Source organism: Biomphalaria glabrata, chromosome 12, assembly GCF_947242115.1.
Source record: "Biomphalaria glabrata chromosome 12, xgBioGlab47.1, whole genome shotgun sequence".
NCBI classification, from domain to species: Eukaryota; Metazoa; Mollusca; class Gastropoda; family Planorbidae; genus Biomphalaria; species Biomphalaria glabrata.
This window is the reverse complement of record NC_074722.1, coordinates 25,331,421-25,345,513: the sequence shown is the minus strand read 5'-3', so window position 1 is coordinate 25,345,513 and position 14,093 is coordinate 25,331,421. Positions and strand designations below refer to the sequence as shown.

Below are 14,093 nucleotides of genomic sequence, written 5' to 3'. Positions count from 1 at the left end.
TTATTGTTACTTTCTAATAAGCGCACATCCATCAATAACCATAAACCAGGTTTTCCCCCTATGTTTTATGTTGACAATAATTGCAGACAGCCGGTAACTCTCTTCACGTGTTAGTCGCGCTACAAATGCGCCGCTTTTTTTGGTTGGTTTCAAAAATTGCGCTTTTAATTCCGCTGCTGTATACGTGTAGGCCTAAGGCCTGTCGCTCTTTCCTTCTACCTACTAAATTATATATCGCCTGTGTTTGTGGTGTGTGTGTGTGTGTGAGTGTGTTGGGTCGTTAGCGCGTTGGAACGGGTTTTACCGGCGTGACATTGAACTTGGGACGGGAGGAAAGTGGGACCTGAGGGGTTTGTCATTTGATTCGTCACTGTCGGATTGCCGGTGTTCGTCAGTTTCAAGACAAAATAAACTGACTGCATACATCGACCTAGAGGTGGGTGAGACTATTTTCTATCTTAGGAGCGTGTAATTATAAAATACAATTAAATCCTTCTATCTTTTCTACACTGAAATATCTTAAATCTATATAAATCTAGATCTGTATGAAATAAGTGTATGATGGTTGCTCTGTTAAAATTGTTATCATGGCGCCCTTTGACATTTTCTGAATAGGTAAATCTAGATCATCTAGATGTATATAATACTTTATAGATATAACATACCGTAAGTTTTACTGTCTTGGTCACTTAAGGCTTAGATTTAGTCTTATATGAAATGGAATCTAGCTATAGACATATTTTGAAGTCAGTGGGGGGGGGGGGGGGCGGGGGCAACCTTCGAGTGTGTTTGCGATTGATCTTATCAAAGATTAAAACGAGATCTAATGAGTAGGTCTAGACTATGGTAAGCCTATAACTCTATAGATCTAATTTAGAGCCGACTACCCCATATAGATGTAGGTCTAGATCTAGAATTAGTCTATAGTCTATAGTGCAATACATTATGTTATACGTACTAGATCTACTTATCTTTCAAATAACAGATGTTTCTTCAGAAGATAAGTTTGACCTAAGCCCTAAGCGTATCCAGTCATGCATGTTAATCAATAACTGTAATCTGCTAAGTCGTTGGTTTCCTTGTCTGATTAAGGCAACCCATTCCATAATCTAAACTCACGAGGAAATTTGTCCTAGCATAAGGAAGAATCAATATGTTTTTATCTTTTTGAGAATTTGATTAGGTTGTGCATTTGTATTTGTAAGTTATGATTCAGTGTTTAATGCTTTATCGCTACTTTACTTTGTAGTTTTGTGTTTCCTGAAGTGTCTCTAAATTTAGTGATTTTACCAATGGTTTAATCTAGTCAACTGTGAATGTTTGTTATAAATCTCACCAGAAGCGTAGCTAGGAATTAGCCACCATTTGGGGGCCCGGAGGGTATGACCTCTTAGGGGGCCCCTTGAATTATGCGTAATATTTAATATACCCCCCCCCCCACTCATTTGGGGCCCCCCTCAAGTGGAGGCCCGGGGGAATTTTCAAAATGTCGACCTCCCTCCGTCCTCTGAATCTCACGACCAGTGCATTATTGACATAAGTCTGGCCTTGTGTTTAACACCAAAATAGATACAACATGAATTGTAGAAGAAATTTTTTAGTAAATTTTGTTAAATACTGAAATAGTATAGTCTACCGCCTTCTCATAATACAGACCTAATTATGTAAAAGTGTATGGTAAACATTATATACATTATATAGAACTATAGATCTCGTTAAAAAAATCAAACTGCAAGAATCTGTCCCGACTCTGCTCACTGTGCAGTACTTGTTCTTTGATTCAATGTTTATAACAAACTGATTTATATTTGAAACTAGTCAATGCCAATATGAATATCTATATAACCAGCTTCGGCTGTACAATGAACATAGATGTAAAGATGGATGAATGTAAACCTCTTCTTAACATTGCTAAGTCAAGATGATTACACATAGCCCTATCTATATATCACAGTAATAGGTCATATATTGATGTTCTGTTTGTAAGATGACAGTTCGTTGACTTTTTTTGTTTGTTCATTCATTCATCAATGTTGGTTACAATGTAAAGAGACAAACGTATGTCGCGTGACAAAATGACACGATAACTGTCATAAGTAATGTCACACATTTAGTGAAGCCCGCCCCGCTCCCAGCTCTGTTGAATGTCCCGACGTTTCCAGCTACACACAAAACAAATCGTCTGACATTTGCGAAATGTCGTGCACGTAATACAGCACATAAATCTACGTCCTAGTCTACGTATGTATCAGGAGCAGGGGCGTAGCTTGGAGTTTTCCATCATTTGGGTGCCCCCGGGGGGGGGGGGGCTTGACAGCGCTGTACAAATTAAATTATTATTATTGTTATGGGAAAAACGAAATAATATTCATTCTCTGGCAAAACACTCATTTGGGGGCCCCCCTCAATTGGGGTTCCGGGGGGATTTTCAAATTCTCCCTCTCCCCCCCCCCACCCTAGCTACGCCACTGATCAGGAGCGTACATTTGTCCTCTGCTTTCCAGTCATTGAATATTGACTGTATTGAATGAATCCCACAATGAAGTCTAACACGACTCTAATGCAGTGTTTCCCAAACTGTGTTCCACGGATCCCTAGTGTTCCGCGAGACCTACATAAGTGTGTCCACGAACTAATGAAATAATTAGCTAGTAGGACACCACGTGAATTAATCTCTCTAAACAAAAAATAAATAAGAAAGTGTTCCGCTAAATACTCAGAATGTGCGAAGTGTTCCATTAGGGAAAAAGTTTGGGAAACACCGCTCTAATGTAGGAATGAGTAGGCATATACATGTAGAACTTTATGACTTTATTATCTTTAAATGAAAATAACTGAATACCATACGGAACAAACAATACTTGTTTTCCATGAGTTAATAAAACATGGGAATATACATCGTATGTGGCTTACACTTTCCAAATGTATATACTTTGATAGCCCCCCCCCCCCCCCACCACCACCACCACCACCACAACCATTAAAAAAATGCCTTCCTGTAGAGACGTCATAAATGGATGATCTTTCAAAAAGAAATCGAGGACAAGCCAGGTCAAGTCTTGTTCTGTAGACCAAATTGTAAGTTGACTGGAATTGCCAGTTTGTCTTGTCTTATTTTCAACGAATAAATAAATACAAAAGAATTCACGGATCCGTAGCAGTAGTATATGACCTCATTGTACAAGAGTCGATCACCGGCATTTTATATATATTTTTTTATATTTTTAAAGCTGGGTAAGTCTTGGATAAATGAATTGTAGGTGTGTGACATATTTCAACATTTTGAACAAATGTGGTATAAGATGGACTAGATAGAGCAGGAATGTTTAGCCTAAGCTTAGAGATGACGATCTGCAGAATTAAAAATAGTTTTGTCCTGCATTGTGCTGAAATCGTTCTTAACCCACTTGCTTACAATTTCTATTTATCTAGATCTATTAGTTTCGGAAAAGAAAAATTAAAGTTTCATTTGTCTAGTTTCTAACGAATAACAAAGTATTTGCCGTGAAAAATAGTTTTGAAAGAAGTCCCTTCAAATAAATGGCTTTTAATTTTTGCATTTAGTTCCTTGGGGTTTGATTTAGATCTACTATCAAAGGTCTTATGCATATTTATAGCTCCTAAAATCATACAGGAAATAACATTTCTTAAAACTAAACTTATTTGTTATTTGTATTCCCAAATTCAAAGGTCAAATAAGTTACTTCAAAAAAGAACATAGGTACATCCCCATGTATCCATGTGTTAATCTAGTCGTGCACTGTAGAGACTTAAACTCTGCTGATTCAGGCAACCCATTCCATATGGCACTAGAGAAGAAGGATTACTTGTACGAATTCGTCCTAGCATATGGAATATAAAAAAAAATGTTCCCATTTATACATGGGTCACAATGGGTCCCGGCAACATAACATAATGATATTAAGAGGGATTCATTGGTTGGAAATTCTGGAGCAGGGTTAATTATTATCTCTGGCAAGTTTATGCAAGTCGGAAGCCTTTGCACATTGGGGCGAGTTAAGGCTGTTAGGCGAATGTTTATTTTCTATCCCATCCAATCGTATTCCACATGGAGGTGTCTTCTACTGAAGTAGGTTTTCTTTCATGTATGGGTGTAGTACCGTAGTACTGTACAGGAATAAGAAGCCATCACTTTGTGTGTGATTGTGTGTGGTCATCGTTAGATCTGAATTAAGGTTGATTCAACATTTCCAGACGATTGATAGATATTTGCAGTTCAGTTGCGTTTGTGAGTTCTCAGACGAAAAATAAGGGAGGGTGTCAAGGAATTTCTGATTATCAGTGAACATTCATCTGTTAGATACAGGATTTAAAGAGCTCAACCCCAGAATCTTTTCTTAGACATGAATGACTGGGTTTGACAAGATGGGATTAGGACGCTAGTGTAGTTTGAATTCAACATACAGGTTTAAACTGGGTTCAAGACAGTATGCCCTTGCTAGGATTGCTCGTTGCTTCAAAGTTGTTGACCAGCCTGTTCAAATTTGTTTCGTTAGTTAGTTGTTTTCGTGAATTTATTTCCTCACGACTTTATGACTTCATGACTTTATGACTTCATGACTTTATTTCTTCATGACTTTAGATTTTTTCACGACTTAATGACTTCATGGCTTTATCTCTTTTATCTTCAAATTTTTATTCATGTCTTCATGACTTTACGTCTTCATGACTTTATGACTTCACGTCTTCATGACTTTATGACTTCACGTCTTCATGACTTTATGACTTCATGTCTTCATGACTTTATCACTTCACGTCTTCATGACTTTACGTCTTCATGACTTTATGACTTCACATCTTCATGACTTCACGTCTTCATGACTTTATGACTTCACGTCTTCATGACTTTATGACTTCATGTCTTCATGACTTTATCACTTCACGTCTTCATGACTTCACGTCTTCATGACTTTATGACTTCACGTCTTCATGACTTCACGTCTTCATGACTTTATGACTTCACGTCTTCATGACTTTATGACTTCACGTCTTCATGACTTCACGTCTTCATGACTTTATGACTTCACGTCTTCATGACTTCACGTCTTCATGACTTTATCACTTCACGTCTTCATGACTTCACGTCTTCATGACTTTATGACTTCACATCTTCATGACTTCACGTCTTCATGACTTTATCACTTCACGTCTTCATGACTTTATATTTCATGTTTTTTTTTTACAACCCTGGGACTGCTTTTGGCGTCTTAGAATTTAGTTGATGATATAGTTTACTGAGACGCACTAGTCATTGCAGACTGGGGCCAGGCCTGGGTATAGACTGTAGACAAAGACTAAATGAGTTCTGGCGTCATGTAGCAATGTCCTAAGAACGAACCAACTAGGTTACTAGGCTTTTAAAGTGATACACTCTTTAAGTCTTATGAAGCTAGACTAAATCATCTTCAATTTGAGTGATAGTTTATATGCCATTTAAAAAAAAAAGTGAGGTAATCCTCCTGTTTTTAAAATAAGGTCCATCGTTGCGAAACTTATCCAATAAAACTCTTTCTCATTCAACTTTAAACTAAAACACTGAGAAATCTAGACTCTAGATAGATCTGTGTCTTTTGTGTTTACTCAAGTTTTATTTGTGCTGTTTTTTTTTTTTACTGTCAATCTGACACTCTATACTTGCTAAACAGCGGTCTCTCCAACGCCGAGCCAACAATACTTCCTTGCCATTCAATGGGGGTCTCTAAGTAATTAATGAATGAGAACCACTGCGCTAAATACTTCTCCACTTTCACAATTTTCTTCCCCCGCTCTCTAAATGTCCCTAGCAGGTTTTTGTATTTGTTTATCTGTATTTTCAATCTGTTTTAGCTAAGTACTTGAGTCCTTTTGTGTACTAACTGAATACATGGAACCAACAAAACGTTCTGGTCATAGACAAACATTAGGCCTATAGAAATACGTCTATTGTTCATTTCAATTAAATTTAAATTAGGTCTTTTTTATGAGAGCTATGAAATCAACGTCAACCATATCTGGTAGACCAAGGGAGATAATGTTTCAATATCTGGTAGACCAAGGGAGATAATGTTTCAATGTGTTCTAAGACATGGCAAAACACTTCCCTATTTTGAAGGAATCAAAAACTTGTTAAGAATGCTTGCTGTACATAGTTACGTTTAATACTGTTTCTAGTTAGAGAACATTTTAATAGCTGGTTAATCGCTCTCTCTGAACAATTATTTTAAAATAGTTTTTCTAGAACTCTTCTGTCATCTGTCCCTTGACTTTCGTCGTAGGGGTGTTGGGACAATTCGTTTAACCAAAATCCTTCCACTTTTCCCGGTCAGAAGTTGATCTTAAGGGAGAGGTCGGCCCATTCTTTGATATTATCCAGCCAGCTATTCTTTGGTCGTCCCTTTCTTTGTGCTCCCTCCACTGTACATAGGAGAATGACTTTTGATAGTAAGTCATGTCTTACACATTTTAACTCCAAAATCTCCTCCTATGAATAAATCCATGTCAACAATGAGCAAGTGTGCAGATCATAGAACTGTCATAGAACCCATTACGAGTTACTTAAGTAGACTTTTTAGACAAAAAGTTTTTTTTTTTTTTTTTACTTTGCTCACTAGTTCCATTATTTTATCGTTAGTTGTTTCATACTCACAAGACTTTAAGTTTTGTAGAAAATAGAAAATAAAACCAAGCAATTTCAGTTCTACCCAGCATCCAAATGACTAGCTAACAAGACAAATAAACAGGATCTAGTCTCTGCACTAACCTGTAGCCTAACACAGTATCGAGTATTTTAATAGAGAATAGTGGAGATGAAAAAAAAAGAGCTCGCTATCCCGCCATTCATATTCATCATGCATGGGCCGCCTTCCTAAAACCGCCTAGTGGCAGTACACTGTAGGAACAGAGAGACCTCTACGTAGCTATCCTATTTCCACCCCACCCCACTCAGAGAAAGTGACAAGGAATCCAAATCTTATATCGGTTGTTGTGATCTAACTTCTCAGTAACTTCTCAGAGTCCTGGCCCCAGCAAACTTTCATAATCCAGTGGCTATGAATCGCGATTGGAGGCAAAGGTCTCGCTGGAGGTCCGCAGTGCAAAAATAAACTCGTACTACTAATGTTACTAGTACTATAACTTTTATTATTTTTCACGTATCATATCTATGTATCTACCTGTTTATATACGTATTTCAAGTTTTAGGAAACAAGTTAGGGTTGTACACAATGTTACGGTTCCTCCTAACCTCTCTTAAGTAAAGGTAGCAAACTCTTTTCTTTATATTTTAATGAGTCACTTGGCCTAGAAATAAGATATTTCTACCTGTAGGCCTATACGACCAGCGTGGGCGGTTTGTTTTGGGTCTTCTCCCTCAATGTTCTGCTTAGATTTATTATTTAACTAGGAACACCCCCCATTTAGTATATTTGGTTAGTATCTGAAATTCTAATTTATAGAACACATGTGATCAGATAGGGTTAGGGGTTACAGAGCGCTGAGCTCGGCATTAAATGATAAGATATCCATACAATTGCAGAGATGATAGAACAACACAGAGTTAATGAGATGGTCTATAAATGATATTCGAGTTTCGATGTTGGTTTAACGAGAATCGTTGTGTGTATTTTTTGTTGTTATTGTTGACGTTTTGTAGATGGAATAAAGGATTTCCTCTTAAACGTCTAGTTTGAATGTCTGTGAGGTGGACCCACCCACGCTTCATAGAACACACCCAGCATGTAGATTCCGTTTTGTTTGATTCTAATGCTTTCAAAAGCTGGGTGTGTGGGTGATTTCTTTTTAAATATCATTTTCTCGATGGGTTAAATTTTACAAGGAGGCGAAAAAGAGTTGAGTGGGTTGGGTGATTAAAACTAGTGTTGACATGGCCCGTAGGTTGGAGTCTATTTCAATTCCGTATTGACATTGAGGTAATTCAAGTCAGTGTGCAAGGGAGATCTAGGACAGGATTAAATGTCAAGCAATGTGGCTGTGTATTCTACATGATACAGCTAAATGTAAGTTAATCTGTTATCACACTTTTGACTTGATACTATCATTTGATACACGAATAAATCCATTCCACTATTATAGACACAGCTTTATGTCTGTTTTGATATTTAATACGATAGACTTGACTCGTTGTGTGTTTGTTGTAAACTTGACCCATATGACCCGTTGTGTGTTTGTTGGACACGTTTAGGACATGAAGAGCATTACGTCCTTAGCAGGGTCCTACTGCAAGGACAGCACGGGATGTCAGAAGGGTTGGACCTCAGGGCTATCACGGCAACAGACACCGCACGACCACTCAACCATTTCGATTTATTATTGATTTGAAAGAAAACACAAAATATTATTTTTGTTTTTTCTTCTGTTCTATTGGATCGAGTCCAGATGGAATGTATTGAGGTTAAATGAATCCCGCGTTGTTAGAATAACATTCATTCACGTTTTTACCAACAATAAAATACCGTTTAACTTTCTACTGATTACGTCATTTGTGTCTGGGCTTGGCCTCTTCACTCCAAAAATAAACACCTTTTAGGTGTGTTTATCAAATCATGTGTGAATAGAGTTTGTTAACTTTGTTTTATATGTTTCGTACCTTCATTCAGATTTGAAGATCAGTACATCCTTGCGCCGGGCAGGGTTCGATCCCGGGATCATCAAGACGACAGTGCAGAGCGCATGTTACACGACCAGGCAGCCGTCCATCTATACATATACACACACACATAAACACAGGCGCGCACACATACACACATACAGAATCTAACATTAAAGCGCTACTCCATATGTAATTATAATAGATCCCAAAGTGAATAAATCAATCCCATTGTTTCTCCCCTTTGAATAGAGCTGGACTCTGGTATTTACTCTTTCGGCCTTTTATCAATCTCGCATCTGTTACATTTCTGTTCTACATACTATTGAGTCATTTTGTTGAAGAAACAAAGACACATTTCTATTACCTTTAATCCGATTTTTTTAAAAAAGGAATTCGCTCAAATATTACATGAAAATAAAAACAAAGAGGTTAATCCCATGACTCATTTAAAATAAAAAATAATAAAAAAAAAAAACAAGCTTTCTCAGTTCATTTGAAGTTATATTTAAACTAAATGCACATGGATGGCTGCTTGGTCTTGTGGTATGCGCTACGGACTATTATCACCATGATCCCGGGTTTGAACCCTGTCCACTGCCATCCCATGCCGTCTTACTTGAGGTCTGGGCTTGAACGCAGGTCTCACAATATTTAACTGTGAAGGAACGCTACCAACAATTATAAGTTTGACATGCGTTAACAGGTTTAAAAGTCGCACTTCAATTCTTTTCCTAAATTCATTCAGCTTTTAATTTATTAAAATTTTTATTTCCGAGATTAATTTTTAGATCATGTCTTATAATAGTGTACTTTTTACATTACAGTCCAGATTAATTAGAAATAATAAAGTATAATTCTTATTAATATTTACATGTCAAAGTTCCAAGTGAAATAAAGTTTGTCTGTACGTAATCTAATAAAATTACCAGTTATCGCCTTTCAGAGATTAATATATCTGTACTAATGTAAAAAAAAAAATCAAAAAAAAAAAATCACGATTTTCATTGTAATGAGATAAGCTTTTTTTTAATTTGCATCTTTTTTTTTTGGAAGAACAGAACTGTTACATTTTATAAAGATAAATGGTTCAAATTATTTTACATTTAACAGACATTCACTTACTAATGAAATAATAACAACTCTTTATTCAAAGTGCCATCTAGTCGCATATCATTGTTACATTCATAAACACACAACTATAAACTTTAGCAGGGCCCATTGTGCTTATATTTCATACTGACCTACATATATTCAATTATATCAGAGCCATTTTATTAAAATGGTGTGAAGGGAAGGGCTATTGAATTAATTCTTGTCACAAAAGAAGTCAAGTGGAATGTCGCAGACGAAGTAATTGTCATGTAATGTCACAGTTTAACTTCACTATTTTAATGTCATATTGTGCAACCAGTAAAGTCTTCCAACAATGTCTGAACTCTAACACATGTCATTTCTATTCAAATTATCTCCAAGCCATAAAGATAATTACAATGATGTCGTAAGTCTAGCGGCTGTCAAGTTTGGAGCAGTAAGCCTTAAGTCTCTTGTACAGGATATAAACTTCATTTCTAGAGCTCTATTTTGTTCATTTCGATGTTAATTCCAATCGCCCACTTGTATAAGATTGATTTAAACTTTCAAAAAAAAAGTTAACTTTCTTATATGCTTACTAATCTTGAACACTGACTTCAAAACTAGAGAGGAATATCCTTACAATGGAATTGAGATACTACAGAAAGATATTAGGTATCACAAACCAAAGAGATTAGAAATAGGATTACAACGACTAATGGGACTCACGACGACATGCTAACTACTTTATATCATATCAAAAGGTCCTCAGGGCTAGCAAAGACCTTCCTTGAGGGAACAGTATCGGAAAACAAAAAAAGGAAAAAAACAAAGAGTCAGACAGAGAAAGTGATGGGAAGACAACATAAAAGAATGCAAGGGTCTGTCATTAAAAGAGCTTTCATCCAAGGCAAATAGCAGAGAGGAGTGTAGAAAGACGGTCAACAGATTATGTTTGGTGCCCCAAGGTTCAACGGAGAAAGGGATAGGTGAAGGTGTGAATTATCTTGAGTATAATCATAGTTTAACATTTGTTGCAATAGTGTCAAGTATTCTTTCACACCTTAACATAACTCGGCGCCCGGAGCGCGTTTCTTATACTCAATTTCACCATCAAAGACAAAACTTAATTCATGCCCACTCGCAGATATCATCGACATATCTTATTATCCAGGGTGTCCGGGTCTTTCCAACTTTCCCAATCTGTGTGTCATATTCTCACGTTGAGCACAAGTTTAAGAACCAGTGTTACTGTTAGAAGTAAGCAGTGTTACTGTTAGAAGTAAGCAGTGTTACTGTTGGAAGAAATGTTTGAACTAGAACCTTCTGAAATCTTAGATGCACAAAAACAAAGTTGTTTTAAAATTGAAGTTGGCAACACAGCTCAAGTTTCCTCCCCTTGATGGGCTCTTCCTAAAGTTGTAATACTTGAATTTTATGTCCCCTTGTTTATTTACTTCAGTTAGTGCGTCGTTAATGAACTCTGTGGAAAGTTACAGTCATGATGTGACCACACGGCTCTAAGTATGGGCACGTTAAGAGTTACATTGGCTCGTAAAGAGTTACATTTATTTGTAAAGAGTAACATCTTCTCTTATATAATACAGACGTTACTTCAAAAAAGAAGATGATTACGTCCTACGCGTCATGCATCTAGTCATGCATGTTAACCAATGACTTAAACTCTGCCAAGTCATTGGTTTTCCTGGCTACTTCAGGCAACATTTGTTCGTAAAGAGCTACATATGTTTTCTTTTTAACCACTCTGTGTTTGGTTTTTGACATTTTTTATTTAATCATCTTTTCTGTACACAGATTATTTGTGTGATAGTGCCACATATTCTATTCACACAATATTCGCGTGAAAATTATCAACGTCTCTCTCATTTCATCTTTTATACCATAGACTATATATATATAGTCTATGTTTTATACACACATAAACCGCACACACTCTTGTATTACATGGAGAAAACTTTATCAAAAAGGTTCTTTTATAAGTCTGCGGATTAAATAATCCTCGTTTCCTTAAGGATGCTAAATAGACCTTGCCCGACCACTATCTGCAGGATAGTCCAACACACTGCGGCGACATCTCTGTAGATCTATTCAAATTTACTTCTCAGTCAGTAACGAAAGATGTCAAATGAAAATATTAAAAATGACACTAGGCAGTGCAACCATTAATTTCCCGCCCGTAATTTCAAAGGAAGTTAATTTCCATTTGAAAGGTCTCTACACGGTCACACTGAGGGATTACTGTAAATATAGTTCAGTGATAGAGGCAAGAAACCAGTTAGACTACAAACTGCTTTCATAGCTCAATACAATCGTCTAGGAATTTGTTAATGAGGAAAAAGGCGAAGATTTAAACGGGAAGTCGTTTGTCTTTCTCTCTCTCTTTTTCTTTCCATCTCTCTGTGTGTCTCTCTCTATCGTATGTATGTGTGTGCACATGCGCTAAATATAAAGTACACAAATTAGATATAAATATAACAATCAACCCATCGCTATATATCAGTCTAGTGTTTTTATTTCTTCTTTTTAAACTCACTTTTTATGTCATTGTAACTACTGTGTGGTTAGTTTGTAGCTCCAGACTGAGTACAACTAAACCGGGCCCTGGTGGCTTCAAGTCTTAATGTACAACTTGAAATTAACTTCAACTTCTGATTAAACAAAACTGAATATAAATTGGAGGCGGCCGCCTAGTTTGCCTATGCCCGAGGCCGGCCCTGCTTGTGATTTAGTACTAGAGACTAGTAGCGATCACATCTTATTGTCGATAGTTTTGATTCAGTGATAAAAGACTGTCCTCCATTGTAGTGGCTATACCAGAACGAGGCTATCGTCACTTCTGCAGTGCTTTTGTATGATCAAATCAAAGAATACAAACAATGCAATCTTCTGGACTCGCTTAAACAGCGGCTACTTTTGACGTTATTATCTTATAAGATACAGACGTTATTTCAAAAAAGAAGATGTGTACAAAGATGTATACAAAGAAATCTAGTTTACCTCAGATGTTTTTTTTTTTTATAAAGAGTAAAAATGGGTTTCATTTGAATAGTTTCTATTTTATGGGAGACAAGAAAATTGAAACTTTGGGCGACTCCAGAATGCAAGGAGTTAAAAAAAAAACGTCCCAAATATCTTCATTGTTTCAGGGGAATTCACTCTCCTGATCAACTCGTGTCCCATGACTTATTGATGGATTGATTAACGTTCCTGTGGACGGTTGATCCAACCTTTTACCTTCCCTTGTGGGCGCATCACAGGTCAGAGTGTTCCAAGGTTTGAGCTTTTAAGCGACGTCCTTTCGTGGATCCTTTATTGTCAGACCTCATCAGCTACTCCTTGCGCTAACCACACGTCAGTTAAGGCAGATTAAAATATGTGTTAGTAACAAACAAGTCATGTTTAAACCTTGAACATTTTGTTGGCCTGTGTTAGTTATAGTTTTTCTATTAAGATCTACTTTCTAGATGGCTAAGCCAGTCAATTTGATTCCGACATATCACTCAGCAATGTAAAATAATTAATAATAATAATGTAGCTCGACCCTGACAGTGCCAGAGAATGAATACTCGTTCGTTTCTAACATAATGATAATAATAACAATAACAACAAGCAATCAACGCTAGTATATTTATAAAGAAGATTTTTAACCGGAACAAGTCCCACCTTTCTACTTCATTGTTACGGATCAAACATTGAGTACCATCTAGTTCAGTGATTCCCAAAGGGGTCTATATAGACCCCCAGGGGTCTACGAAGACTTCCAAGGGGTCTACGAAAGTGAAAAAGTAAATTGGGGGTCTATGAGATGTCCATGGGGGTCTACGATAGTGGATTTCATTGAAGCAAGTCATGACTTTAATTTTCACAGCCCGTTAAAGTGACTATTTCATACACTCATAAATAGATGAATAAATAATAATAATGATAATAATAATAATCTTTATTATTCGTAAGGATTTACCAAGCAAATAAAGGTTTAAGTAGCTAAATTTTGTCTACATGTAACTAATGTTTAACAAAATAGAAATCTTGATTTTACAGCGTTGATTATTTATTCCCTTGTTAAATAAGTAGTTCTCTAAGTGCCTTCTTATGACCATATGACACCAATTACACTGGAGGATTATTTGAGACAATGTCATACTCATAAAAATATAAAAGTGAGAAAAAAAAAGTTCAGAATAGACCCGCTAAATTTATCTTCAACATCATAAAAGAGAAGATGGTGGTTTGTGAGCGTCTTTCAAGATCTCTTCACTTATAGCCAAATACAGAGAACACAATAAATGAAACATTGATTTTACCATAATCTACATGTGATATTATGAAACGAATTTCTTTAAGTAACACTACAGTACAAGGGCACATCGGTGGGATGAGTTATAGCATTAAA

General features: G+C 36.5%; 1 protein-coding gene across 3 annotated transcripts in view; it reads left to right on the top strand.

Annotated features, from left to right (window-relative positions):
* Positions 1-278: 278 nt before the first annotated feature.
* LOC106071843 (mediator of RNA polymerase II transcription subunit 15-like) overlaps positions 279-14,093 on the top strand; it is a 36,852-nt gene continuing 23,037 nt past the window's right edge. The window contains exon 1 of one of the 3 annotated variants that reach the window (XM_013232027.2): positions 279-436. The gene's annotated coding sequence lies outside the window, so the exon portion shown is untranslated. Of the gene's footprint in view, positions 441-7,815; positions 8,016-14,093 lie in introns of those variants that run through there. The other 2 variants (XM_013232029.2, XM_013232028.2) reach the window with 2 other exon arrangements.